General features: G+C 49.7%; 1 long non-coding RNA gene across 1 annotated transcript in view; it reads right to left on the bottom strand.

Annotated features, from left to right (window-relative positions):
- Positions 1–27,076, bottom strand: part of LOC119057468 (uncharacterized) — a 180,574-nt gene continuing 153,498 nt past the window's right edge. Inside the window, exon 3 of the long non-coding RNA XR_005084092.2 lies at positions 1–105. This is a non-coding gene — a long non-coding RNA (uncharacterized LOC119057468). The remainder of the gene's footprint in view (positions 106–27,076) is intronic.

The following is a 27,076-nucleotide window of genomic DNA, read 5'->3' as shown; positions in this document are numbered from 1 at the left end:
ATGCAGCGGATGTGATGTATGTCATTTCGGGACTACATCTTCTAAGAAGCCTTCTCTTCACTGTGGTTTCGCTTCTGTCTTCATGGCCACTGGGCATCAGTGTGCCTGGGGAGAAGCAAAGCAACAAGATGGAAGAAATCAATTCCTGAATCACTGTAGGGAAGAAAAGTACCCACAACCAGGGGTGTTCACATCTGTTGTATGAGCACAATACACACTTACATTGCATTAGGCCACCGACACTCAACATTATCCCAAACCGGTGGTTCCCAAAGTGTAATCTCTGGACTGGCAACAATCAGCATCACCTGAGCGTTTGTAACATGCAGATTTCTGCTACAAACACTGACTGGGCTAAATCAGATGCTCTGAAGGCACCGTCCAGCAGTCTGTGTCCTAACCAGCCCTCCAGGTGGTTTTGGGAGCTACTAGTCCAAATAACACAGTTCCCAAGAGTAAGGTTTAGACTCTGGTTTCTTGGTTCATATCCCGGCCCTCACACTTACGAGCACTGTGGCCTTGGACGGGCCATTTAACTTCCTGCTATCTAACAGGTTGTCAGACACAGATGCCAAGGGGTGCAGGACCGTAGTACCTAACTCACGGGCACTGATGTGACCATTAAAGGTGACCAACCATGTGGGGCCTTAGAACAGCATCTGGGGTGCAGTGAGTGCTCAGCAAACCTTAACTGTCATTAACCTTCGTTGAATGGAAAGCTTAATCTCGGTCCCAGAGTTTGCACAGTGGACTTTTATTCCTCCTGTCCAGTCAGTGTGATGCCCTGACGTGCACAAGTTGGCGTCATGACCTGGGCCTCCCCGAGAAGGCAAGGTGGCCGAACGCCTGCCTAGCAATGGCCACTGACCCGGCAGGCATCGGTGTGAACACGCAGATGGATGAACTAGGCTCCAAAGGAGTAGAACCAACAAGCGTTTCCCCCTTAAGCAAAATTCTGGCTGATCTTTTCTTTCCTCCTCTTTTTTTTTTTTTTTTTTACCCTTGCAAGAAGATGCTTTTTCAACAGCCGCCCTGTATGCGGACTAATCTTTGAGTCTATGTTCTCTAAGCCACTCTAAAGTATGAAGCTTGGTAATTAACCCAAAGGCTGCAGAAAGAGCTCTGATGCCAGGTGTGAGCATATTTTTAAAAGGCGGTGGGGGTGATACTTTCAAAACTAGTCCCTAGGGGCAGCCAATTAAATGTCCTTATGAACAATGCATGAACAAATGGAGGGCTGGATGCCTCCGCTTTGATTCTTGTTCAACTCAGAGTGGCCGTGGGTTCCACGATTTTGTTTCCTTGACCAAATGGTACCCATCACCCTGTTATGAGGACTTGCACCTGCTGCTCTTCAAGGGACCAAAGCTGCCAGCTCTGCTCACTCCTTTTGAATGCTCCTGATCAACTTTAATTTTTAAAGCCCTGGATTTTGTCAGCTTAGATTCCCCACCATTTGGTGGGCAGAGGGGCGTGTGCTCCCAGCGGCCTGCCAACGTCACCGTCACAGCTGCAGCTCTCCACCGAGAGTGCCTTCTGCTGAGGAAATGCAAGGAATTTTACAAAATAGTCACCCTAACCTCACAGAGTCTGTGAACTCCAGTCCCTCCTGTTCTTTCACAGGAGATCATATTTCTCTCTGACTCGATCTCTGTCAGGGCACAAGGACAACAGGCTGGCTTCTTAGACTCCTGCAGTCCCCAATGTCTACATTAGGAAAGGCATGGACCAAAAAAAAAAAAAACCACAACCCTGTGCTCATGGCAGACATCAATAATCAATCATAGAACTTTTATTCCAGGCCAGGGTCCATCCTCCAAATTTGTGAGAGAGCCCAGGACAACCTTCATTCACAAATCTCAGTGGACCACTTAGATGTATTTGCCCTTCCCATCTACAGCAGCCCCTTAACCTAAAATAAAAGGCCAGAGAGGAGAAATGAGCTATCGACCTTCAAACAGCAAGTGTGAGATAGAGCCAAGATTAGAACTCAAGTCTTCTAACCCCCAGCCCTACACTCTTCCACGACAAGAGTTCATCATGGTCCTTGATGTCTCTGGAGATCCACCCCACATCTCCAGATGAAATAGGCCCAAATAAATGAGCCTCGAAATGTCCGAGGCCAACTTTCCTCTCTCACCAGCATGCAAGATGAATGGTGCATTAGTCAGCTCTTGCCCTAGTGATGCTGTGTAATGAACCAGCCCACAATCCAGTGGCCCATAGCAATAGCATTTGTTCTTACACTCATGGATCAGTAATCAACTGGGACTCAGCAACATAAGCTTGGCTGCACTGCATTCTTTGCATCTGTACCACACGGGTCTATTCTAGAATCCTGGATGAAAAAAAGGACACAAGGACCACCTGAGTGATGCTTTTTTAGTGATGGATTAAGAGAGCTCAAGAATTCAGCCAGAATATTAAAGTACATTCTTTAAGGATTCTGCTTACATCATGCCCCCTAACACTGCCTCGACCAGACCATGTCCTGCAGCTAAGCCTGGAGTCAAAGGCTTGGGGAGAAGGCCCTCTGTCCACAGTGGGAAACAGAGGGGTATGAATGTGCACTGAACGGTAATTTAAATTACTTAAAATGGCTTTTCAAATTTTAAAGAAACCCTCCAGTGGGGGTTGGGAAAAACAGAAGCTTTTTTTGACAGCCATGTTCTACCAGGCTCTAGAAAATATTGATAAGTTTCTGAGCCCCACACTGAATTCATTGTGGGAGAGTTACATGTTGTATTGTGCTGATGTGAGCTTGCTGGTGTTGTCTCTGGTTCCTCTGCTTTAAGAAAGCCTGATTTGGACATTCCCATCTAATGAAAGACAGCATGAATACTTCAATGACCAATGAATTCCCTCAGAGAAATCTTTACGTCTTTTCTTAATTCTACTTTGCCCTTCCATGTCTTTCTGAAGGAAAGTGGTGAACACATTTTTTAATGGTGGTTAAGAATATGAACATGAGAGGGACAAAGAGAAAGACGGAGAGGGAGAGAGAGATTCAATGTTGAAGCCCTCACTCACTGGCCAGGTGACCTTGGGCATTTGGATGATCTTTCTAATCCTCAGTTTTTCACTCTGTGAAATGGGCATAACCCTCCATCCAGCAGGATGTATATCACATAAGACAATACAAACAAAGTGCCTGGCTAATGTTAGATGATCAAAGTAGCCAAGCTTATATCTCTATTCAAAGATTCTCCTCAGTTGCTGAATTCCCCTCAGTGCAGTAACCAATGTCGCCACTCATCGATATTTCTTAATTCTTTGCTCTGCAGGCACTGGGGAAACTTGTACTCCTCTGCCTTTTTTAAAGTCGGGCATGGCCAGCTGACTTGCGTCGGCCAATGCAACATGAGCAGAAGAGGCATGTGTGACTTGGAGATAAGAGCTTCACGTCCTATGATGAGCAGTCCGCCGTGTTCATGTCCCACTGCTTTGGTGAGCTTGGATGCATGTGTCGGGGCAAACCCAGTATTAGCCTGGACCTTTGAAAGGCTCCCAGGGGCAGAACCCCCCCTGGCCTGCCAAGCCCTAGACAGACACGCACTACATGTGCAGCACGAGCGGGAAGCGCCCTCTTGTTCTGCTCAGCCCCTGAGATTGGGGGTTAGTTGTTGCAGTGTGGCCTGGCCCGTGTTGCCTCATACACTTTGCTTGGTTAAACACAGTCCAGTTCTAGAGAATTACGGGTCATCTTTTCAGAAAGATTTACTTTGCATATCAACGAGCTCTCCTTGTTCACAGGCCAGTACTTCCCCAGGTCTGCAGGTAGCCCAAGAATTCAAAGGACAGAACAGTGGCCTGGTGGTCAGAGAATAAAGGTTCTGGCTTCAGTGTGGACTTACATTTGTTTTATGTCCTTGGACAAGTCATTGCCCCTATCAGGTCATCAGTATTCCACGAATACAAGGAGTGTTGTGGTGAGCAGCAGGCAGAAGAAATTGCAGATGAAGGATGTAAGTAAGTGATAGAAACTAAAGTTATAGAAGCTCAACATTTAGAAGGGAATAAGGGGTAGTCGGGGAGCCTGCCCAGGCCTCCTCCTCTCTTCCTGCAGACTGGCCTTCTCCACGCAAAGAGCAAGCGCCCTCAGGGCGCACGCACCGTGAGCCTTGCAGTCCAGGGCAGTGTATCTCAAAGCGCGTTCCAAAGACCATCTTCGGCGTGAGCTAAACATGCCTGTGTTCCAGCCCCTCCCCAACTTGCCAGCCTGATCTAATGATTTTGCTTGGAAATCTGCATTTTACCTTGTTTTCCAAGCAACTCACATCTAATAAATGGCTTTGAGGAGTCCCGCAGGAGTGGAGAAGTATGGCGTGGAAAGCCCCCTAGACTCACCGGGTGGGGGTGAGGGAGGCACAGACTCCCCAAAGCTGGGATCGGGGAAGAGACACTTGAGGCCTAAACATGGCCACAGGGAGAAATTGGGAGTTCAGAAAATCTCCCATTGTGGTCCTTCTATATCTGGGAAAATATGCTACTACCTAATGTACCTTAAAACAAACCCCATTCCTCTTCTTTAAAGCCACTGTCAGGTTCCAGGTTGAAGAAGAGGCTTACAATGGAGGACCATCAGTTCCCAAGCACCCGTTCTACTCCCAGCATCCTCTGGCACCTCGTCCCTGTTTGGCTAACAGAGGGCCCCGTTCCAATCTCATCTCCTGTGAATGGCTGCAATTCCAGAGGATACCAATAGCCAAATACTTCACTTTCCAGATTCCCCTTCAGAGGGGGCTTTACATATTAAACCCCAATTATGACTCATCGTGGGTGACAGACCAATGAAATGTAAGGGGAAGTTGCTGGCAGCTTCCAGGAAAGACACTTTCCTGAAAAGTCTGGCATTTCCCCCATCCTGTACCTTGAACGCGGATGTGATTTCTGGGGCCACAGCCGTCACTTTGCAACCGTGAAGACCGAGACAATCACTAAGATGCTACCTTGACAGTGTCCTGCCTTAAACTAGTTCTAGCAGATGCTGATCTCCAGATTCCTTTTGTGTGAGACAATTAACTGTCTTTATGGCTTAAGCCACTGTCGAATTTTCTGTTGCTTGCCACTGAATGAATTCCTATCAGAGTTATGACCTGATTTATTCTTCAGAATAAGATGGGAATGACCATTCCCATTTTTCAAGCGAGGAACCTGAGGTTGATCATTTGTTGAAGATCCACAGTGTAAGAAATAGTGGGACTAGAACTCCACACTGGACCTGCGTGACTGCTCCGCTCTTTATACAACTGACTGCCTGAATGGCCTGTTAATTAAATTTCTTAGGGCAGTGTACCCACTGAACAGGCAAGACAACCACAGTGCAGTCCCTGGAGCACAGAAGACAGTATGGCCTTGCTCAAATGAGTGTTCATAACTATCTGAGCTTTAGTAAGGAAAGGCAAACGATCTGTCATACATTGAGGAAGGGGGGGAAGCACAGATTCACTATTCCTTACCACTGACTCTTAAAAACCCTCACTCTTCCTACTTGTATCTGTAAGCTCTCGCTGGGTACCACGGACTCCCCAGAGCTCGGAGGCTTAAAATGGCAAGTGCGTGTCCATTTCTCATGAGTCTATGAGAAGGCGGGGTGATTCTTCTCTGAGCTGAGTTTGGCTGATTTAGACTGGGGTTGCTTTTGTGACTGGAGTCAGCTGGGATGGTGGCTGGGGACTGGCTGGTCCAGGGTGGCCTCGGCGGGGGCCCCGGGCCCTCTCACTTGCTTCCCGCAGGCTACCCTGTGTTCATTCACAAGGTAACGGCAGGGGTCCAAAAGTCAGCGAAACAAGCCAACATCAGTTAGTGCTTTTCGAACCTTGGCTTGTATCACACCCAGTAAGGTCCCATTGGCCAAAGCAAGCTACATGGCCCAATCCAGAATCAAGGTGTGAGGCCAAAGAGCTTTGTGCCAAATGGGAGAAGAATTGAGGGCATGAATGCGGTAAATTTCCCATAAATCACACGATGGATGAATCAGAGGAAACTATGTCTGTTAGCTGGACTTGACCATCTGGAAAGATGGAATGAGAAGAGATGTTCTCTAAGGGGCCTGATAGACAAGAAAGGGCTGTGACCCAGGGGGACCCAGGGGCCCTGGCTTCTAGTTCTGATGACTTTATTTTTGGTGATCTGAAGAGACAGCTGGCTCTCCTTGGCTGGTGGGCAGCTCTGCCCCCGGGAAAGTGTGGAGACAAGATGCTGGGTATCAGGAACCGGAGGCCCAGAGGTCAGATCCGGTGTGCACATCTCTCGGGGTTGGCTTTCGCCACATTCCGTGTTTGATTAAAGTACGAAATTTAAGCTATTTCAGACAAAACTTCGGATTTCTGATTTTGCTCCAAAAAAATATCTGAAATTCTAGCCACGTTGGGACAACGTTCCAATCCGGCAACAGTGGGTACAGCTGAGATGTGGCCCCTCACTGGGGACATGCACGGCTTTCTTGCTGGTCTACTAGATACACTGTCTCCCAGACACTAGGGGTTTTCCTATATGTGGCTGGACCTTTGGTCGTCATAGACATTTGAATGGTGTCCCTGGACCAAACAGTATAGTTCTGGGACTCTGTGCACCCATGGCATTTTTCTTTGGCGCCTCAGTTTCCCTAGATACTCCAGAACCTTGTTGACCAACTCTCCCTGACTTCAAGCCCATAGCTCTTAACTCCACGGGGACTCAAATCCCTGTGAAATTGTGAAAACATCTGTGAACCCTCTGGCTAGAAAAATGTCTGTCTGAGCACACACACACACAACACACATGCAGTATCTTTCTGTGCTTTATGTCTGAAGCCCAATGGGCTTCAAGAAGCCCAGTTCTCCATCCCATTCCTGCCACCACAGCCTCACCTCCGGAACATGGAGACACCTCCAGGACTCCAGAAAGGCACCCTGTTCCCTTGTCGCCTTCCATTCCCGCTTTCAAAGAACAGAGAGGAAACTAAGTAAGCCACAGCCAAGTGACCCACGCTGAGAAAAGTGCAGGGGCCAGCAGGGCCCTGACCTCGCGGTGTAGGTAACAAATTGGACGCTGCGTTTGCACCGGGCCCTGGAGGGAGGGAAGGAAGGAAGGGGGGAAGCCGGGAGGAGGGCAGTGTGGGATGAAATTGGGGTTACGGGGGTCAGCAGGCTTGGCTTTAGGCATCCACCCAGCCACTCCACCCACCCTTTCCCAGGAAACAGCTACTGCTACGGGGCATGGGGGGGGGGCAGCCGCTGAGGTCAGCGGAGGCCAAGCTGTGCACACACAAGCGTGTGTTTGTGTGCATGTGTGAGTGAGTCTGTACTCAGCCAGGAGTCGGGGAGGCCTTGAATAGAATTCTTGTAAGAGACCCTCTGGCCCAATCCCCAGTCCTTAAATACGTAACCTATAATTCCCCTTTCTCTCCCCGGCATCGTGGGCAGGCCTCCCGCTGCAGTTTCTGAAGCTAAACTCGCTGGGTTCAAATTCCAGGTCTTCTGCTGCAAAAGCTGCATGACTTTGGAAGGTACTGTAATCTTTGGGTCCCTCAGTTAACATTTCAAAAGAAAAGAAGACGGTCCTAACTACTTCCTCACGTACTTCTCAGCAGTAAAGTTAGTACATACAAAACACTTAGAAAAGTACACGCAAGCAGTTACTCATTCATTCAGTGGCACCCACAGAAGAATCTACGCGTGATGTTTTATTGTTCTGAGACGCCTACTGGGTGCATGGCAATGTTCACTTAATTTATTGCCATTTCATAGATGAGGACACTGAGGCTCAGAAAGCTTCGGTCGCTTGCCCAGGGTTCCCCCCAAAACGAATGGTGGTACCCGCGGCATCCACTTCATTCCAAAGCCCTGGCTCCCTAGCGGGGCACTGGAGTCTGGAACCTGCCCTCGGATTCCGAACATGGAGGCCAGTGTTGGACGTGTAAATGAGTAAGTAAGTGAATGCACAAGTGAGAGGGGGAGTCACGGGGCTCTCCCATCCTTCCTTCTCATTCTTTCCACGTCCACCTTTGTGCCCGGGGAAACCCCCCATCTCTTTGCTCCTTCCAGACCACCAGTCTCCGCCCCCACCACTGGACTGCCCTCTGCCTCTTCCCCAGGTTTCTCCTGGAAGCGAGGCCCCAAATAATTCTCTGGCGCTGGAGGAAACTCATTCTTTCTGGTTTAATTCGCCCCGTCTGGCCTTAATTGCTTTGCCCTGTTGTGCAAAAAGACCTCCCATGGCGACAACCCCAGGATGGGCTGGGGGGTGGGGGTGGGGGAGGAAGTCAGGGCCGAGCTGTTGAGTGGGGAGTGAATTAGTCAGGAGGCCAATGGGGCAACGGAAGTCGGGGTTCTCTGAGGGGGTGGCTCCAGGCCCGCCCTTGGTCGTGACGTTTACGATTGAACTTGGGCAGGACCATGTGTCTGGGGCTGGGAGACCTCCCTCGCCCGACCCTGCGTGTTTGGCCCTGCAGCTCATTAACCAGTGACACTTAACACATCATCAAACTGCTTTACAGGCACAGGCCACACAGCTCCTGGCCCCTGGAGTCCCCAGGTAGTGGGGGACGGTGACCTCCCAGCCACTGGAGCTGGGACGCGGTGGACACACAAGGCGATCAAAGCTCCCCTGGGAAGACCAGAGCAAGGACTGGATTAGGGTGCCAGGACCCCTGACCTTTCACCTGCAGGACTGATAACGACTGAGGTGCCTGGTCCCGGACTGGTGTTGGGGGACAAACATGGCATCTGTTGTCATGTGAACGAGGCTCCGATCCTGGACTTGCCACTTCCCAGCAGCTGCTGAACGTCACAAGGCTCTGCAAGATCCCTGACCCTCTGCTTCCTCCGTGAAGCTAACACTGCGGCTCCCAGAGGGCTGTTGCTAGAAATACTGGGGGGACACACAGCAAATGCTTCATGGAGGGCAGGTAATAGTGCTTATTGGAGTCACCCACTCCCATCTCCTCACTCTCTGAGGGGCAAGGGTTCGACGGGACCAGCTGACAAGTATCCGTTTCCTCTATCCTGGTTTCCTTTCAGTATCACCAAAAACAACACGGAAAAAGCAGCGGAGGTAAGAGTAGCCCCGAGTCGGCAAGGGGCCACGATGAGCCAGGTGCTTTGTATATGGTCTGTAACCTCATTACATTTTCATACCGTCGCGAGGCATTTACAGTCGTTATTTCCATTTCACAGAGGTGGAAACTGAGGCTCTGAAGGGATAAGTGGTCTCACGGCAGCTGAGCTGGGCTGTCGACCCAGATCCGCAGACTCCGCGCCCTTGGTCCTTCCCACGGGGATGAGGACAGGAGCAGCCGGAGCACAGGTGAGGTGGGGGGGGGGGTCTAGTCTTCATCTCTTGCCCTGGGCTCTCCGGGACGCTCCTCCAAGAGTCCCCGGCTTCCAGTCATTCTTTCAGAGCCTCAAATATTTCCTAAATCTCCTTGAAATGGTCCTGGCCAAACAGGGCTTGCCTTCACGGTTGATGTGTAGTAATGAGGCAGGGTTAATACCTCATTAGGTCACGGTGCCATTTTGCATTTCATGGATATTCAATAACACAAGCAACAACAAACACATGCATTCCTGGGCCTGGCTTGCTGCGGGGGTGGGGTGCACAAGATAAGGGCTCCCTGCGTGAGGCACGGGATAAAGGCCCACATCCAGTTCTCAGGACACATGGAGACGAGGCTCTGACAGTTGGGAGCCATGGCCCCATCTTCCCCCTCAACTCTGAGCCCCTTTGTGGTGTGTGACTCAGCCTAGGGCCCGGAGCTGGGAGAATCCACAATGTCTTGGGCTTGTCTGAAAGGTGAGTGCATTTGGGATGGATTCTGGGGCCACTGGAACAAAGTACCACACCACCCGGAGGCTTAAACAATAGAAATGTTATGGTTCTAGCGGCGAGAAGTCCAAGGTCGAGGTGTCAGTGGGCTTGGACCCTTCTGAGGGCTATAGGGCCATGAAGGAGGCTAGGAGGCCTCTCTCCCAGCTTCTGGTGGTTTGTGGGCCACCCTCAGTGTTCCTCAGCTTGTAGAGCATCACCCCATCTCTACCTCATGTACACACAGCATTCTCCCGGTGTGTCTGTGTGTGTGTCTGGGTCCAAATTTCCCCCTTTTATAAGGAAACAGTCACACTGGATTAGAACTCATTTTAACTCAGTCACCACTATAAAGATGCTACCTCCAAATCAGAGCACATTCTGAGGTCCCGGAGATTAGGACTGCAACCATCATATAAATTCAGGGGGAGAGGGGGGAGACACAGTTCAACTCATAATGGACTCATGTGGGCAGTGAGGCAGGACCCCAGAGGAACCTGGAAGGGTAGCAGTAGACCTGAGAGTTATCCATTCGATGAACCATTCTGCCTCTTTCTTGCCAGCAGAATCCTGATTTTGTGGAGTTGGCAATTCATCCCTCAATGCGTACTTAACAAACAGCTCCTGTGTCAAAGGATAAACCACCACCAAAGTAGCGAGGCTCTTGGTCCTCATGGTGGCGGAGACAGACAATGACCAACAGTTGAGTAGATTCAATGGATGTTGGAAGGTGCATGGTGGTTTTAGAAGAAAAAAAGTAAATCTGGGTGCAATGGCTTAAATAGTATATCCACCCCACCCCTGGCAAATTCATGCCCACCCAGAACCTCAGAATGTGACCTTATTGGAAATAGCATCTTTGCAGACGGAACCAAGGTAAGATGGAGCCATAGCAGATCAAGGCCCTAATCCGATAACTGGTGTCCTCCTAAGAAGAGGGAAGTTTCGACAGACACAGGGACACAGGGAGAAGCCCACATGATGATGGAGACAGAGGGGGGAGCAGTGCATCTACAAGTCACACAACGCCAAGGACTGTCCGAAACCACCAGCAGTTAGGAGGAGAGAGGCATCAGTCACATTCTCCCTCAGAGCCTCCAGGAAGAAAAGGCCCTGCCAACACCCCGATTGGGGCTTCTGGTCTCCAAGACAGTGAGACAATAAAGTTCTGTTGTTTTAAGCCACCCAGTCTGTGGTACTTTGTGACAGGAGATTAATACACGGGTGACGCAGCTCAGGCATGGAAAAGGGCAATGAGTTGGCCCAACTGAGAAGGTAACATCTCAACAAAGACAGGAAAGGGGTTTGACAACCGTGTGGGTTTAGTGGGGAGGAGCGTTCCCTGTGGAGGGGACAGGCAGGGCAAAGAGGCATGAGTGGGGCCCAGAGGCCGGCGTGGCGGGGAGGAAGTGGGCCGAGGGCAGGCAGTAGGCATTAGCTCAGAAACGCCATGGCAGTCGGATCTTGCAAGCCACCATGAAGACTTCCTTCCGCTTTGACTCTAAGTGAAATGGAGAAACCTGGTCTGATGTTTCCAAGGAGTGACAGGACATGACTGTGCCCCAAGCCAGATGGACTGTGCGTAAATGAAAACCAAACATGACAAGCTTCTCCTTCACTCTTATGATCTTCCTGAAAAGTTGACCGAGTGAAGACCAATGAGAACGTAAGTCTGCCAAGGGAGGCAGTCACAGGGGTACTGTCATGCATACAAGTTCCTGGTAATAAGAGAGCAGCATGGCTGACACAGCCCTTTTTCCATGCCCTTCTTTTCCCCCAACTGTGCATGTGTCTGGTGCTCCAGCATCCATCTTGTAACACGAGGCAACAAGCAATGGGATAAAAAGCCAACACTTCAGGCAAAGAAAGAGACACAGAGCCTTGCTGGCAATGGTGTCGCCAAACAGCAGAACCAACACAAGCAACCACTTGCTCTGTCACTTCTTGCGACGTAAGGAAAATACGTGATAGAAGGCAAAAACACAGAGTAGGTTTTCCTACTTGCAGCTGAACACTCTCCTAACGGGCAGAGCAGAAAGTCTGACCTCAGGGAGACAGTAACCAGAAAGTCATCTAGAAGCCCAAGGGATTCTTATTTGGGTCGATCTTTCCTCCAGAGCTTGAATGTTGTGGGAAGACAAAGTTGAACAATGGATGGGAAAGGGCTCTAGTAGCTAGCAACTGTTAAGCAGGTGTGATGCCTTGTGAATGATCGCTCAGGCTGGGAGGTAAGAGGAAGCTGTGTGGAGGGAAAGGGGAACCATTACTCCCTCTCTAAGATAAATGCGATCGAGCTCTGTGATAAGCATCCTATGGTCAATGGGAAGACAAATCTAGGCAGTGAGATTGGCCTCTTGCCCTGGGCGTCTGCTGGGTGGACGAGGGGTGATGCCTATGCTGTGCCTTCTCAAATGCAGGACAACTTAAAACTGAAGTGACTTGTGTTTTAGACCCTCGGTTGGTCTGATGAAACCTACAGAGGCAACACGTCAAGTCAATTCACAGAGACGCACATGTACAAATTTTACACGATTTTGGAGGGTTCATGGTCCTCTGAAACACAACGTCTGTGTCCACTAATCGAACCTCTGGTAGGATGTCCAGAGGTCAGACAGAGCGAAGTGGGGAAGGTGGTGTGTGGGGCACGGTTTGCAAACCAAGAGGCTAAGGTCAGTTCGGGACCTTTGTTGGAAGTGCAGCATGAATGTGCCGCATGTTACCAGCGACATCCAAGTCTGAATTCCTAGCTCAGAAGGGAATGTTGAACTTCAACTTGAAAATCCTCATTTCTTCCTTTTGCATCTCTCTTCTCGTCTCACAAAGATTTCTTGCATGCCCAGTGAATGCCAGCCTCTGTGCTGGGTACTGAGGACATTAAACAATTAAAATGAAAGTGTAAATTAAGCAAGAGAATGGGGGAGTTCCTCAGAAAGAGCATAAATAGGAAGAAGAAACAAACTAGTCAAAGGACAACATGTAAAGCCATGCTTGCACCCACATGCTGTGGACGCAAATGGGATTTTTTGAAGGAAGTAGAATGGGGGTCATTTAGAACCAAATGGTCCTCGTTGAAGACAGTGTTGTAACATCCTTGTGCAGGTGAAGATTCAGGGCCTCAAGAGGATTAGATAGACTGATTGTGAAATATCTTATAATGAAGGGACCAAGCTGAGCCAGTAGGAATAAATTCCAGGACTTCCACTGAAATTGTTGGGGGGGGGGGAGTGTTCTTTCCCCCCAATTGGCATTGCTGAATTGGATAAAAACTTGTAGCTATTGGAAGTCAATGGACCATCACATGGACAGCCCTGCCTAAGAGCGGAGCTGATGTCCAGAAAAGGAAAATCAATAATAAAGTGCTACAGACCTAGCCCTGATAATACTCTTTTCACCCGTGGATCCACCTATGCCTGAAGCTAATCCAAACTTGAACTTTCAATCAGCTAAGTCCATTACCACTTCCCCTTCATGGCAGACGCTATGGATGATGCATCCATAGCTTCTTGGCAGTCACCTTCACATGCTGACAGTTCTTTATAGAAAACAGCTGTGAGTCTCTGCCTGACAGTCCCTCCCCAAGCCCTTGACCATGTGGGTGCATTTGGCATCATGCAAGAAGAGCCAAGAATGCCAGAGTTAAAACCCCAGCACTAGCCCTCAACCAATGACTGCAGAGATTGAACGGACAACTTCCCTAGCTCCCTTCCCCCTCGATTGTGACAACTCGAGTTATCACAGTCACCCAGAGTTTGGAGCAAATGGGCTAAGCTCCATTGGTCCACACGATAACTAGCTTACTCATGAACACCCTTTATCATCTCTCTCCTCTCCTCCACCTCATGTTCCACTACCTAAGCCAGTTTCCGGGGGCCATCTCCCAAATAGGCTCCTTGTACTCATCCTCTGGTCCCAAGATCTGCTCAGAAGGAGTCCAAAGTAAGACCTGCACCCCATTTTTTCAGTGTCAGGACAATATGAACTGTATTTGTGCACCTCACACTCAACAGAGCCCTGACTAATAGACCAAGTGACAAGAGAGATAGCCTGAGCCCTTGAAGTGACCAGAGACATCCTCCATCGATTAAGGACCTCAACCTCCGTGTGATAAACAGAAACGTCTCCATCACAGGAAGATACAGAGCACGAGCCTTTGGTGCACGAGGCTCAGTTCACAGAGATGCCACCCCCTTCCCTAGTAAAGAGGGGCTGGGCGTTAACAGAGAAAGGGGAGGCATGCAGGTCTCTCCAACCAGGCATCCTAGGGAGAGCAGAAGGCTTGGATCTCATGTAAAGTCCCATTTTCATTTCTCATAAATGTTGCAGGCTCCCCGATCCATATATTGCTGTTAATAAATTATACCCCACCCTTCTTTCTAGGCGCTTCTGTGATAACTCCGGCCCCCCAGTTCCATTAAGTAGCCATTTCTCAAACGCTTCATTAGGACATTTTTTGCAAGCTTGAGAGCGTAGCTCCTGGCACCCACAGCAGGGCAGGAGGCACAGATCAAAACGGCCTATTTAGTTCCTGTGGCCAAGGCACATTTTTTTCCCCCAGAGTCTATTTTCTGCTGCTTTTAAAATAATGGACTCAAATGTTTCCCTTCTCCAACAAACTTTCCAACAAACAAGCGCGAGCCAAGGACAGAGCCCAAGACAGGGAGGTCACAGTGGTCTGCCATGCGACTGGTTTTTCACATCCTCAATTTTCCACTCCCACAGACAAAGGTTTAATTCCCCTCAAAGCGAGGCCACTCTTTGGGGGCATTGGCCGAAATGTGCAATCCAGGCCATTGTGGGTAATGCTTTAAAGGGCCCAGTGTTTGTCTCTAATGTATGATTACAAGATGTGGAAGAGGAGAAAAACAAGCATCGGGATGTTGGGAAAGGTAAACCCCTCGAGTGTCTTCCAGAGCCCGGTTTGTCCGATGCTACACTTCCAAGCTGCCATCTGGTATTTCTTGTTCCTGGTGGTTTTACTTGGGGAGCACAGAGCAAACCACGGGGAACAAAGCAATGTGCAAAACATAAGAGGAAAGACAACATCACAGACCCGTGACATTGGCATATGCTTCCTGCTTGAAATGCTCATGAAATAGACATGCACACAGAGAGCTCGCACACAGCTCTGTCCCTCACATTCCCTCATTTAAATCATGCCCTCAACCCTGGGCAGCTGAGACTAGATATGAGACCCACGTTGCAGAAGAAGAAATCAAGTCATAGAGAAGCTAAGTTGCTCATCTGAGACCACACGGATGTTAAGTCTCAGGGTCCGGCTGTGGCTTTGAGCCAGCTTCTCAAGATCACCTGTTTACAAACACATCATGCTGCTGTTTCTTAAATTTTCACGGAAACCGAAATACACATGTACTATGCTCACCTTGCACCCACGACGTCATGGGCAGCACATGCTACCGGATGCACTTTATCCTCATCCCGGCTGCTAAGTTCTCAACTGAGATAACATGAAAACAAGTTCTTATATTTGGGCAATGCCGTGTTGGCATTTACAAAGCACTTTCATATACATTAACTCATCGGCACTGAATTTGCTGACAGAGCCGAGACAAGAGATGGACAAGGGAAGCGTAATACATCATTGACCAAAATAATAATTTGGCCCTTTCAATAGAGGTTTCCGTCCAAGGATAAATTACATCTTTTAGCCACATACAGGCAGGATCAATAGGCATATAATCTTCACACTGGAAGGAATCTTCGAGACGACCATCTCAGGCTGCTGAACAAAATGTTACAAAATACCATAAATGGGTGGCTTAAGCAACAGACGTTTATTTCTCAGAGCTCTGGAGGCTGGAGGCCTGCAATCAGGGTTCCAGCCTGGTCCAGCTCTGGTGAGGGCCCTGGTCCTGGCTCGCGATGGCTCCACCCGTGTCCTCACGTGGCACAGAGTGGCGAGAGGAGAGAGAGCCCAGCCTCTTCCTCTCCCTTCAAGGACACTGATGCCACCACCAGGCGCCCCCACTCGTGACCTCATTGAAACCTAATTACCTTCCAAAGATCCCCACCTCCAAACACTGTCCCTTGGGGAGTTAGGGCTTCAACGAATGAATTGGACGGCCACACAATGATCACTTCGTTCCAGCCTCTGACTTTTCGAGGAAACAGAGCCCGGGGAGGTGGCTCTTCTCGGGTCCCAAAGGCAATGTGGGGAGGAGCGGGCTGGTGGGCAGGGCACTTTCCATTCGGCTGGGGGACCCCTGGGACGTCACTGCCATCACTGCCATCTCCGTGTGAGGGTGATCGGGATTCCGGCTGCACTGCTGGAGGACGGGGGAGAAGCAGCCTTGCTTCTGTAGTCCTCAGGTTCTCCACCCACACCACGACACGCCTGGGGGTCTGCTAGTGAGGGTTCTCCAGAGGAACAGAACCAGCGGGATGGAAAGACAGACAGATAGCCACACAGCAGGTAAAAGAATTACTGTAGGGATTACGGAACGGAGTTCAAATTGGAGTACCAGGAGAGCCAACAGTGTAACTCAGCCTCAGTCTAAAAGCCTGAGACTTGGGGCTGACGGCACAATGTGTCAGTCTGGGCCCCAAAGCCCACGAACCAGGAGAGCCCATGTCCAAGGGCAGAGAAGACAAGCGTCTCAGCTCAAGAACAGGGACCAGAACGTCACCCCACCTCTGCCTTTTTGTTGTACTCGGGTCCTCCGCGGATGGAGTGGTACCCACCCACCGTGGGGGCGGCCATAGGTTTTCACTCAGTTCACCAACCCAAATGACAGTGTCTCCCAGAAACACCCTCACCGGAGCACCCAGAACACCCAGAAGTAATGTTCCACCAGCCACCTGGGCGTCTCCTCATCCAGTCAGGTTGACCCGTGAAGGTAAGCATCCCAAATGCCCCACGGAATTATCCATGGAAGAGCAGTTGCATGAGAAGTAAAGCGGCATCTTGCCCCAGAGCGTCCCGTCACCCAGGATGGAACATGCTGCCTTGTTCACAGTGCAACAGGCTCCCAGGTTCCCTGGCTGCAGGACTTGTCAGTGCCTTTAATGTGCCTTTAATCGCTTTCTGGTTTTGTTTTGTTTTGTTTTTTAGATTTTATTTCTTTATCTTAAAAGGGGAAGGGAAGGAAAGAGGGAGAGAAATATCAATGTATGGTTGCCTCTCGTGGGTCCCTGCTGGGAACTGGCCAGGCATGTGCCCTGACTGGGAATCGAACTGCAATCCTTTGGTTCGCAGGCCCGTGCTCAATCCACTGAGCTACACCAGCCAGGGCCACTTTCTGTTTTCTAAGATGACAGACTGAAAGACCTCCCAAACGCAGTTAACTATGGAGCTCATGCTCCGTGTGCAGCCTGGGCGGTCAGAGTGGCACAGAATCCACGCTGCAAAATGTGACCAAGAGAGACTGGGAAGCCTCTTCCAGCACTAACATTTACCATTTTAGGACTCCGAGTGTTTTATCCCTGGGCTTTTCCCCTCATTTCATGGTGGCGTCCCTTAGGTATCTGGGACCACCATCAGAAAGGACTACAAACTGGGTGGGTTAAAACAACAGAACTGTGTTGTCTCACAGCTCTGCAGGCGGGAAGTCTGAAACCAGGGCGTCGGCAGGCCCGTGCTCCCTCTTAAACCACGGGTGAGTGTCTGTATTCTCTATCAGCTCCTGGTGGGGGCCACCAAGCCTGGACACCCCGTGGCTTGTAGCTGCACTGCTCCCGTTTCTGCCTCCGCCTTCCCATGGCATTTCCCCCGCTGTCTCTCCTCCTTTTCTTACATGGACATGAGTCCCATTGGAATAAGGGCCCAGCCTCCTCCAGTAGGACCTCACCTTAACCAGTCACACCTGTGACGGCCAGACTGCCACAGGACATCACACTCACAGGTACCAGGGCTTAGGACTTCAACAGATCTTCGGGGGGGACACCCGAAGTCAGCCCACAATATGCTGAACCCGTGGCGAACTCATATCTCAACAGAACTACGAAGAGAGAGAGGAAGTAGGTTCCCTAACGCCACGCAAAATAAGGAAATAAAAAAATACCGTACAGCTGACGGAACTGGCCGCTGCGTCACCAACTGACTAATAAGACATTAGATTCTGGCTTGCTCTGTTTGATTGGTCACTAAAGTCAATGGCCAGAATTGTACTTCCAGCAATCCCCTCTCCCATTGTCTTCCTCACCACACACACGCACACACACCCGCTGTCTCCAAGCTAAACTGGAAGGCGGAGTGGCTGGGGCTCAGCTATTTGGATTGGCGGGAGGGTGGCTCATTTTGGTAACACTGCTCACCAGACTTCAAGGCAGGCCACGTCTCTACACAGTCCAAACTGACATGCCTTTGTCTAGCGATTGTGGGTTGTTTTTGTTTTTCTGGTCAAATTAGTGGTTGCTCTTGGTGCCTTTGATCAGCTTGCTTCTGATCTCAGCATTGCCCAAGCAACTGACCGGCTTGGTTCATTTGCACAAACACTCAGTTAAAAATAAGTCAACCACACGATCTGTGTGGTATTGTGCAAGCAAGAGAAAATAACAAAGCCCTGAATTTTACATGTGGCTTCTTTTTTCTCTCCCTTTCCCCTCTCTCAAATCAGTTGCGTAGACACAGCCACAGAAGAATTGCTTTCCTGGGGGTGGGAGGGGAGAGAAAGACATCCACCATTTCCACGGGCGGAGCTCGTGGGATCTCAGTGTTTCCCTGCCCCCTCCCAGCAAAAGCCCGACACCTCATTGGTTCCCCAGATAGTTCATTCAAATGAGACTGTGCCATGAACCGTGCTGCCCCACAATGAGCATGAGCTGGTGATGGAGGGTGGCGGTGGGAGCGAAGTCAGACTGAAATCCGTTTCTCTCCCAGGCTGGGCCCAGCCTCTGAATTCTAGGATTCCTCAAACCTCAAAAGTGAAATTGCTCTTCTCTCAAGTCCCAGGGTGGCTGGATTCCAAGGCCCTTGCAGCCAAGGCCTAAAACGTGGCTTTACTTTGGAGAATTCAAATGTGGCTTCGCTTTCAAGAATTCGGCCCCAGCGTGACCGGCATCTGGTGAATCACTCGGAAAATCGCAAATCGAGCTCTCTCTGCACAGCCCCCTGCGGGCCCCGTGGCAAACGGGCCCGCCTGGCACCGCTGTCTGTCCGAGGGCGTCTGTCGGGCCCTCCACAGACCTCACTTTAGGGAAAGAGGCGTTGCCCATTCAGGGGAGCCTCGGAGCTTTTTGTAGCCCCTGCCTTTCCCCACCGCAACCTTGAGACTTGGAGACAAGGCCACAGCTGTTTATGTACTTAACTTTACTTGGATTTTTTTTTCCTGAGGCCCCGTTCCTTGCTTGGCCCAACGAGGTGTGCTGACCTCTCCAAACTCCCCGATCTCTCTGAACGGGTGCTGAGTACCTACCGCGACAGCCCAGAACACCAAGGAAACGAGAAGACCGGCCGCAAAACAAGGGGTGCTTAGGTTTACTAAAAATAAAGTACAATGTAAAATTCCGACAATGACTTTGAAAAACAGCTGCGAGCTTCCTGATCAAAATGTAGCCTTCTGGGGTTATTTCCAGGCCAGGCTGCCTGCCAGAGGCTGTGATGAATTCTCCGTCCCATATGGTGGGTCCCATAGAACAGAGACTTGGCACCAGTGAATCCCAAACTCCAACCTGCAGTTCCAAGGACTGACCTTCAGGCCATACGGGCCTGCAAGGGTTAAGTTCCAGGACCACCTGAGACCAGGGTTCTTGCCTCAGTTTTGAAGGGAGATTCACGTACAAATGTTTTGCTTCCAGTGTGACCTGGCGAAAGGCCTTGGGCTCCAGAGCCCCAGGTTCCTGGGTTCAAATCCTGCTCTTTCCTGGCAAAGTATATTCAGAAAAGAGATATAATCCCTCGGAATGTGATTTCCTGCCTCTGCAAGAGGCAAATGATAAACCCAATCCATAGGACAGTGTGACATTATAGATAATCAGATAGTGTAACACACAGGGTCTGGCAGAAGTAAGGCCTGCTTGGGATGTGGTTGGTAGTGTAATAATATAGTTGTAACGATTTATAGTTTTCCTTTTAACATGTCACCTAAAACGTCATACAGTATGCTTGGGTGTGATATTGTTACGTGACAGAATTACATGCTTCCGACTTTGTAATTTAAAAAGGGGGTGTGATTTGTGCCGGACCCTGTACATTGGATGCTCAGAATCCAGTGCCTATCTGTGTTATCCCTGCATTCTTTCCCAGTGGGACATGAAGCCAACCGTCACTTCAGAGCATCCAGCCCTGAGCACCGAGGTCTCCAGAAGTCAAGGGCAGTATCAAGAAACCAAGGTTCCGTTTAAGAAACACTCCATAAGCATTGGGGGGGGGGGGGTCAGCCCCACTCAAGGCCCTGGGGCTGCAGAAATCACTCAGAAAGAGTCTCTGTTCTCCAAAAGTCACGGGGGGGGGGGGGTAGGGTGGAGAGAGCAGGGTAAGAAGGACATGATCTCTCTGTGTATAATACCGTCTCTCAAAGTACTTATCATCTCTCTCTTCTTTAAAACTCGGCCCCATGCCTTTTGCCCTGAAGTTAAAGCCACAGAATATGGACAAGTGGCTGCCACCTAGAACCAAGAACTCAACAGTCCGTCGAGACGGTGATGTAGGCAGACTCTGCGCTCCTCTTTATGGAACCACATCAAAATTACAGCTAAGATATAGGAACCTCAGAAATTGAGTTGAGCTCCTGGCCAAGATGGAGGCGTAGGTAGACACACTGTGCCTCCTCGCACAACCTAAAGAAGGACAACAACACAGTTAAAAACAAAAAAAACAAGCTAAACTGACAGAAAATTAAACTGTATGGGAGTCCAACAACAAGGAGTTAAAGAAGAAACATTCATCCAGACCGGTAGGAGGGGCAGAGATGGGCAACTGGGCTGAGAAGACTCACAGCAAGGCTTTGGCTAGAGAACCAGGCCAGGCAAGGCTGTGGCTGGTGGACCCGGAGGTCCCTCATTCTCGTGCAGATAAACCGGGAGAAACAACTGGGGAGCAAGACAGACCAAGCAACCCAGCGTCCCAGCGCCAGGAAATAAGCCTCAAAACACCTACTGAAAACACCTGTGGGGGTTGAGGCGGCAAAAGAAACTCCCAGCCTCACAGTTCCTTGGAGAGACCCACAGGGTCCTAGAACGTACACAAGCCCACCCACCCAGGAATCAGCACTAGAAGAGCCCAATTTGCTTGTGGGTAGTGGGGGAAGTGACTGAAAGTGGGTTGGAGCTGAGCAAGGAGCACTGTTCCCTCTCGAACCCCTCCCCCACATATAGTGTCACAACGCAGCAACGTGGGTTGCCCCGCCCTGTTGAACACCTAAGGCTCCACCCCTTACTACGTAACAGGCGCACGAGACCCCCCCCCACACACACACAAAGGGCCCAAATGAAAGAACAGATCAAAGCTCCAGAAAAAATACAACTGAGTGATGAAGAGATAGCCAACCTATCAGATGCACAGTTCAAGACACTGGTGATCAGGATGCTCACAGAACTGGTTGAATATGGCCACAAAATAGATGAAAAAATGAAGGTCATGAAAAATGAAATAAAGGAAAATGTACAGGGAACCAACAGCAAAGAGAAGGAAACCAGGACTCTAATCAACGGCTTAGAGCAGAAGGAAGAAAGAAACATTCAACCAGAACAGAATGCAGAAACTAGAATTTAAAAAACAAAAACAAAAACGAGAGGATTAGGAACCTCCAGGACAACTTTAAATGGTCCAATATCAGAATCCTAGGGGTGCCATAAGGAGAAAAGGAAGAGCAAGAAGTGGAAAACTTATTTGAACAAATAATGAAGGAAAACTTCCCCAGTCTGGTGAAGGAAATAGACTTTTAGTAAGTCCAGGAAGCCCGGAGAGTCCCATAGAAATTGGACCCAAGGAGGAATACACCAAGGCACATCATCATTAAGTTATCCAATATTAAAGATAAAGACGGAATATTAAAAGCAGCAAGAGAAAAGGAGACAGTTACCTACAAAGGAGTTCCCACAAGACTACCAGCTGATTTCTCAAAAGAAACCTTTCAGGCAAGAAGGGGCTGGAAAGAAGTATTTAAAGTCATGAAAGTCACAGACCTACATCCGAGATTCCTCTATCCAGCAAAGCTATCATCTAGATTAGAAGGCTCCTCAGATAAAGTCAAGTTAAAGTAGTTCATCATCACCAAGCCCTTATTATATGAAACATTAAAGGGGCTTATCTAAAAAATAAATGATCAAAAACTAAGAACAGTAAAAGGACAACAAAGTCACAACTATCAACAACTGAACCTTTAAAAAAAACCTAAAACAAAAACTAAGCACACAACTAGAACAGGAACAGAATCAGAGAAATATACATCACATGGAGGGTTTTCAGTGGGGAAGGGGAGGGGAAGAATGGGGGGAAAGGTACAGAGAATAAGAAGCACAATTGATAGGCATAAAATAGATGGGGAGAGGTTAAGAACGGCATAGGAAACAGAGAAATCAAAGAATTTATATGTACAACCCATGAACATGAACGAGGAGGAGAAGGCTGGAAGGTCAAGGGGTGCAGGATGGATGGGGGATAATGCGGGGGGGTGGAATTAGGAAAACTGTAATAGGATAATCAATAAAATATACTTAAAAAAAAAAACAAGCAACAGAAAAGAAGTTAGTTACTGGGAGGTTGCCAGATGGAAGAGGGGAGGGGGTGAATGGTTGAAGAGGTGAGGGGATTAGTAAGTACGGATAGGTAGTTATGGAATAGCCACAGGGATATGAAGTTCAGAATAGGAAATGGAGTAGCCAAAGAACTTACACTCATGACCCATGGACATGAATGATGGTGGGGGGACTGCCTGACGGAGTAGGGGGCGCTGGGTGGCAGGGGGCGAAGGGGGAAAAAATCAGGACAGCTGTAACAGCACGATCAGTAAAATATAATTTTAAAACAAAGAACAGATAAAGAGTGAAGGATAACATGCTGTAAGGGGAGTTCTCGTTCAACAAGAAGGGGGAAGAGAACGTTCATTCGGCCGAATGGTCAGGAACGGCGGAGCCTGGGGTCAGCCTCCCCGCAGCACTCCACACCCAGACTTGATTCCAAGCCCCTCCCACTTTTGGACCCTCCTCCCATTAAGAGGCGCGCTCTAGGTCCTTCTCCCTTCAATCTGCGTGGGCTTCTGAATTCTCTGACCCAATGCGCATGGCAGAAGTGGTGCCGTTCCATCTGCAAGGTCAGGTCATGCAAGGCCATGTGGCTTCTGCCCTGTTCGCTGGAACACAAGCCCCGGACCACAGAAAAGAGCATGACCACCCAGAGGCCACCCCGAGTCAGCCAAGTTCAGGCATCGGTCACCTGGGTGAAGGACCTTCAGCCCTCAGCCTTTAGGAGTCTGCCCAGCTGAAACCTGGTCATCACAGCTCAGTGACAGAACAATTCTGCTGTGTCTGATCCATTGCCTGACCCTCCGGGTCCATCGGCATAACAAAAGGGTCCTTATTTGGGGGACCACCATGTTTGACGTGGTTTATCAAGGAGCAACAGATAAACAGAATACCCGTCACCATCGTCATTACCATCATGGCTTTTTGTTCCGGGCACCACAGGGCAGAGGTGTCCCTTCGGTGCATTCTTACACGCCGAGTGTGCACACGTCAGCACAGTACCGAATGTGGAAATAAGTTCTCAGGAGCAAATCCCAGGGGTTTATTTCTTCGCCAGCAACACAGGTTCGTGGAGGCTGCAAACCGAGACTAAAACGGTTAAGTGTTGGCAATGCAGCCACCAAGTTCTTCTGGGATTTTTTTTTTTTTTTTTACAACTCATTAGTATAATAACAGATTTGACAGTTATCTGTGGCATACGATTCTGGGCCATATCATGTGTCACATTTTAGAACCAGTTAAGGAGTGCTGAAGCCACACAGATGACAAAAGAGGAATTGAGTATTACCTTCCTTTCCTTCCTCCCTGACCTTAGGATAGTCCTGTGACACAGCAGGCACAACAGGGTGTGGTGGCCACCAAGATGGGCTGCTCAGATCTGCCTGCCTTTGGGGAAGAATTTGCTGCCCAGGTGCTTGGAGGGCAGTCAGGGGCCAGCTTCCAGCTGCGGCGCCTTTGGGACCTGATTCTGCTTATAAATCAAAGCCACGCCCTTCCTGGGAAGCCCCCCATCCAATCCCTGTGCAGGGCCTGGCCCTTGCTGCCCAGTGCAGGGCTCCTCCGATGGACGGACGAGGCTTGCTCCGGACCTTCCCACCGATTAACCGAGACTTTCCCTGATCTTCACTGTGTCGCAGGCTCCTCCTACCTAATCCTGCTTCTTTCCAGGGGAATACGGCCTCCCCACTCCCTGATGAGGCTCTTCCACTTCTCACTCCAACTTAGATCTTCTTCCCGTAAGACTTCACATACACAAATGGGGTGCTCAGCACATTGACCTTGCGCGTTCGATCAGTTTGGTTGAGAGAAGACTGAAATGACTTTAACCTCATCCAGATCCAGGACAGGAGAAGAGAGGGGGGAGAACGGCCAATCAGGGACGTGGTTTTCAGCCAGAGGACAAACCCGAGGTTCAGCCTGAAGAGGCGGGGCTTCTCTGCACCAAAAGATTCTTGTTTTCCTGTGGCCCAGCCTCGGTTCGCTCACCACCTCCACGTTCCAGTTGCTTCTCAATGGGAGCAGTTCTGGGGATGCAGAAAGAACAGTGTCCACTTCTGCAGGGCTGGGCGAGGACCCTGTATTTACTGCCGAAGGCTTGAACTAGGTCTTTCGTGAACAACCGAAAGAGTAGACATGGAAGGCTTGTACCAGTCGCAAAACAGTCTTCAGCAGCTCAACAGATCTTTGGACCGCCTGCTTCTTGCAAAAGCCATGTCTTAGCCGGAGGAGGAAGGCCTGGCAGTGATTAGGGAGCTGCTTGTTTGTTTGTTTTGCAAATGAAAATCAGAGTGTAGGAAGCTGGGCTGCAGCGTTCAGAGTTAACCCCTTCAGGGCCCAGGGAGATGGCGTCAGCTCTTCTGGGTTGGAAATCAAAGGGGGCGTGCCCCACATGCAGAGAGGAGGCGGAGGTGAGGCTGGAGGCTCTGGAGACCTGGCGGTGCCTCCAAGGAGCTCTGAGGTCCTCAGAAAGGTTTCTTATTTTCTCTACCTAAAGATGTTAGTTTCTCTTCCTAAAACTCCCAGGATCAAGCCGTGCATGCTCCAAGCCCCTCTCAGTGCTACCACCCTGCACCAAAGTGAGTTTCTGGAGGCGCAGTTGCCTTCTGAGGGGGTGATACCTGCCTGCGCGTCTGCACCTCGCAGAGCAGAGAGTTTTCCCCTTTACCTCCGTCAGTCATTGCGATACTGATGTTCCTCGAGATAACTGCTTACTGAACGTGGACCGTGTGCCAGGCACGGTTTCAAAATTTTAACTGGACTCCGGCTGGTGTGGCTCAGTGGGTTGGGTGTTGTCCCACACACTGAGAGGGTCGCCGGTTCAATTCCCAGTTGGGGCACATGCCTGGGCTGCAGGCCAGGTCCCCAGTTAGGGGGTGTCACCGATCAATGTTTCTCTCACACGGTGAGGTTTCTTTCCTTCTTGTTCTCCCTCCCTTCCCCTCTCTCTAAAAATAAAGTCTTTTAAAAAAACTTTGCCAGAATTCTTTCTAATCTGCACTATAAATGCTGTGAAGTGCTGCTATTCTTCCCATTTTACTGGGGAGATAACTGAGGCACAGAAAACTCAAGTCACTTACCCATGGTTCCATGGCCCATATGTGGCAGAGCTGGGATTCAAACCTGGGAATTTGGTGCAGGACAGCTTGGCCTCTCCCCCTTAGGTTCCCAGTGAGCAATTAATTCTTCCACGATTGCCTAGGTCTGTTAGAAGTGCCTCAAGCTTTCAGGGAGAGGGGACACAGTAGAAAGGACTTGGACAGTCTGAGAAGGTGTGGCTTCCACCCTGGCTCTGGTCCCTGGCCATCCCTGGGATTTCTGAGTCCTTGCACACTGAGGTCTTGGGTGTCAGTTTCCCCATCTGGGAGGGAATCACCCAAGAGACTACCCAGGGATGTTCCTATTCTGACTAGTGGATGATACATCTTAAACTAGAGCTTCGGAACGAGCTTCAGAAAGTACGTAAACGGACTTCTGCCAAGATGGAGGCATAGCTGGAGACGCCGTGCTTCCTCACACAACCAAGTTTAGAGACAACTAAATATTAGCAACAGAAAACACAGCCATAACACAGAAAATTGAACTTTTCGGAAGTCTGATAACAACAAATTCTTCAGCCTGACTGGTAAGAGGGGCGAAACCAGCAGCTGTAGGAGCGGGGTAGCACAGGAAAACTCGGTCAGACGGACTCAGGCGCGCGGAATCCAGGTGCAGGGTTGGACCTGGTGGGCAACTCAGCAAGCAATTGCGGGAAAACAGCGAGGGAGCAGGGCTGCGGGTTGACTGTGGTGGCGCATTTGTGCGCAGATAGACAAGCGAGGGAGTGGGCGATTGGACGGGACCCAGCAGCCCCAGCGGCTAGCGGCAGCAGAGGGCGCCGCCATTTCCCCGCTCTGACCGCACCCCCACATACAGCGTCACAACCCAGCAACCTGGGAGTCCAAGGCTCCGCTCCTCATACTTAACGGGCAAGAACAGACCAAAAATGGCTCAAGAAGAGCTCAAAGCCCCAGAGCCCATAAATCTAAGCAATGAAGAAATAGCAAAACTCTCAGACTCACAGTTTAAAACACTGGTGATCAGGATCCTCACAGAACTGGTTGATTATAGCCACAAATTAGACAAATATATGAAGGCGAAACTAATTGAAATGAATGGAATTGCACAGGAAACCAATAGCAATGAAAAGGAAACTGGGACTCAAATCAATGGAGTGGACCAGAAGAAAGCAAATAATGGCCAAACAGAAAAGAGTCAAGAAGCAAGAATTCAAAGAAATGAGGAGAGTCTTAGGAACCTCCAGGACATCTTTAAATGCTCCAACATCTGAATTATAGGGGTACCAGAAGGGGAAAAGGCACAGCCACCAGTGGAAAACTTATTTAAACAAATAATAAAGGAGAATTTCCCCAATCTGGCAAAGGAAATAGACTTCCAGGAAATCCAGGAAGCTCAGAGAGTCCCGAAGAAGTTGGACCCAAGAAGAAACACACCAAGGCACATCATCATTACATTAGCCAAGATTAAAATGAAGGAGAGAATCCTAGAAGCAGCAAGAGCTAAGGGGACAGTCACCTACAAAAGAGTCCCCATCAGACTGTCAGCGGATTTCTCAAAAGAGACCTTACAGGCAAGAAGGGGCTGGAAAGAAGTA

Source organism: Artibeus jamaicensis, unplaced genomic scaffold, assembly GCF_021234435.1.
Source record: "Artibeus jamaicensis isolate MK-2021 breed Jamaican fruit bat unplaced genomic scaffold, CSHL_Jam_final contig_525, whole genome shotgun sequence".
Lineage (NCBI taxonomy): Eukaryota > Metazoa > Chordata > Mammalia > Chiroptera > Phyllostomidae > Artibeus > Artibeus jamaicensis.
The sequence above is the reverse complement of the archived record's forward strand: the minus strand, read 5'-3'. Positions and strand labels throughout refer to the sequence as shown.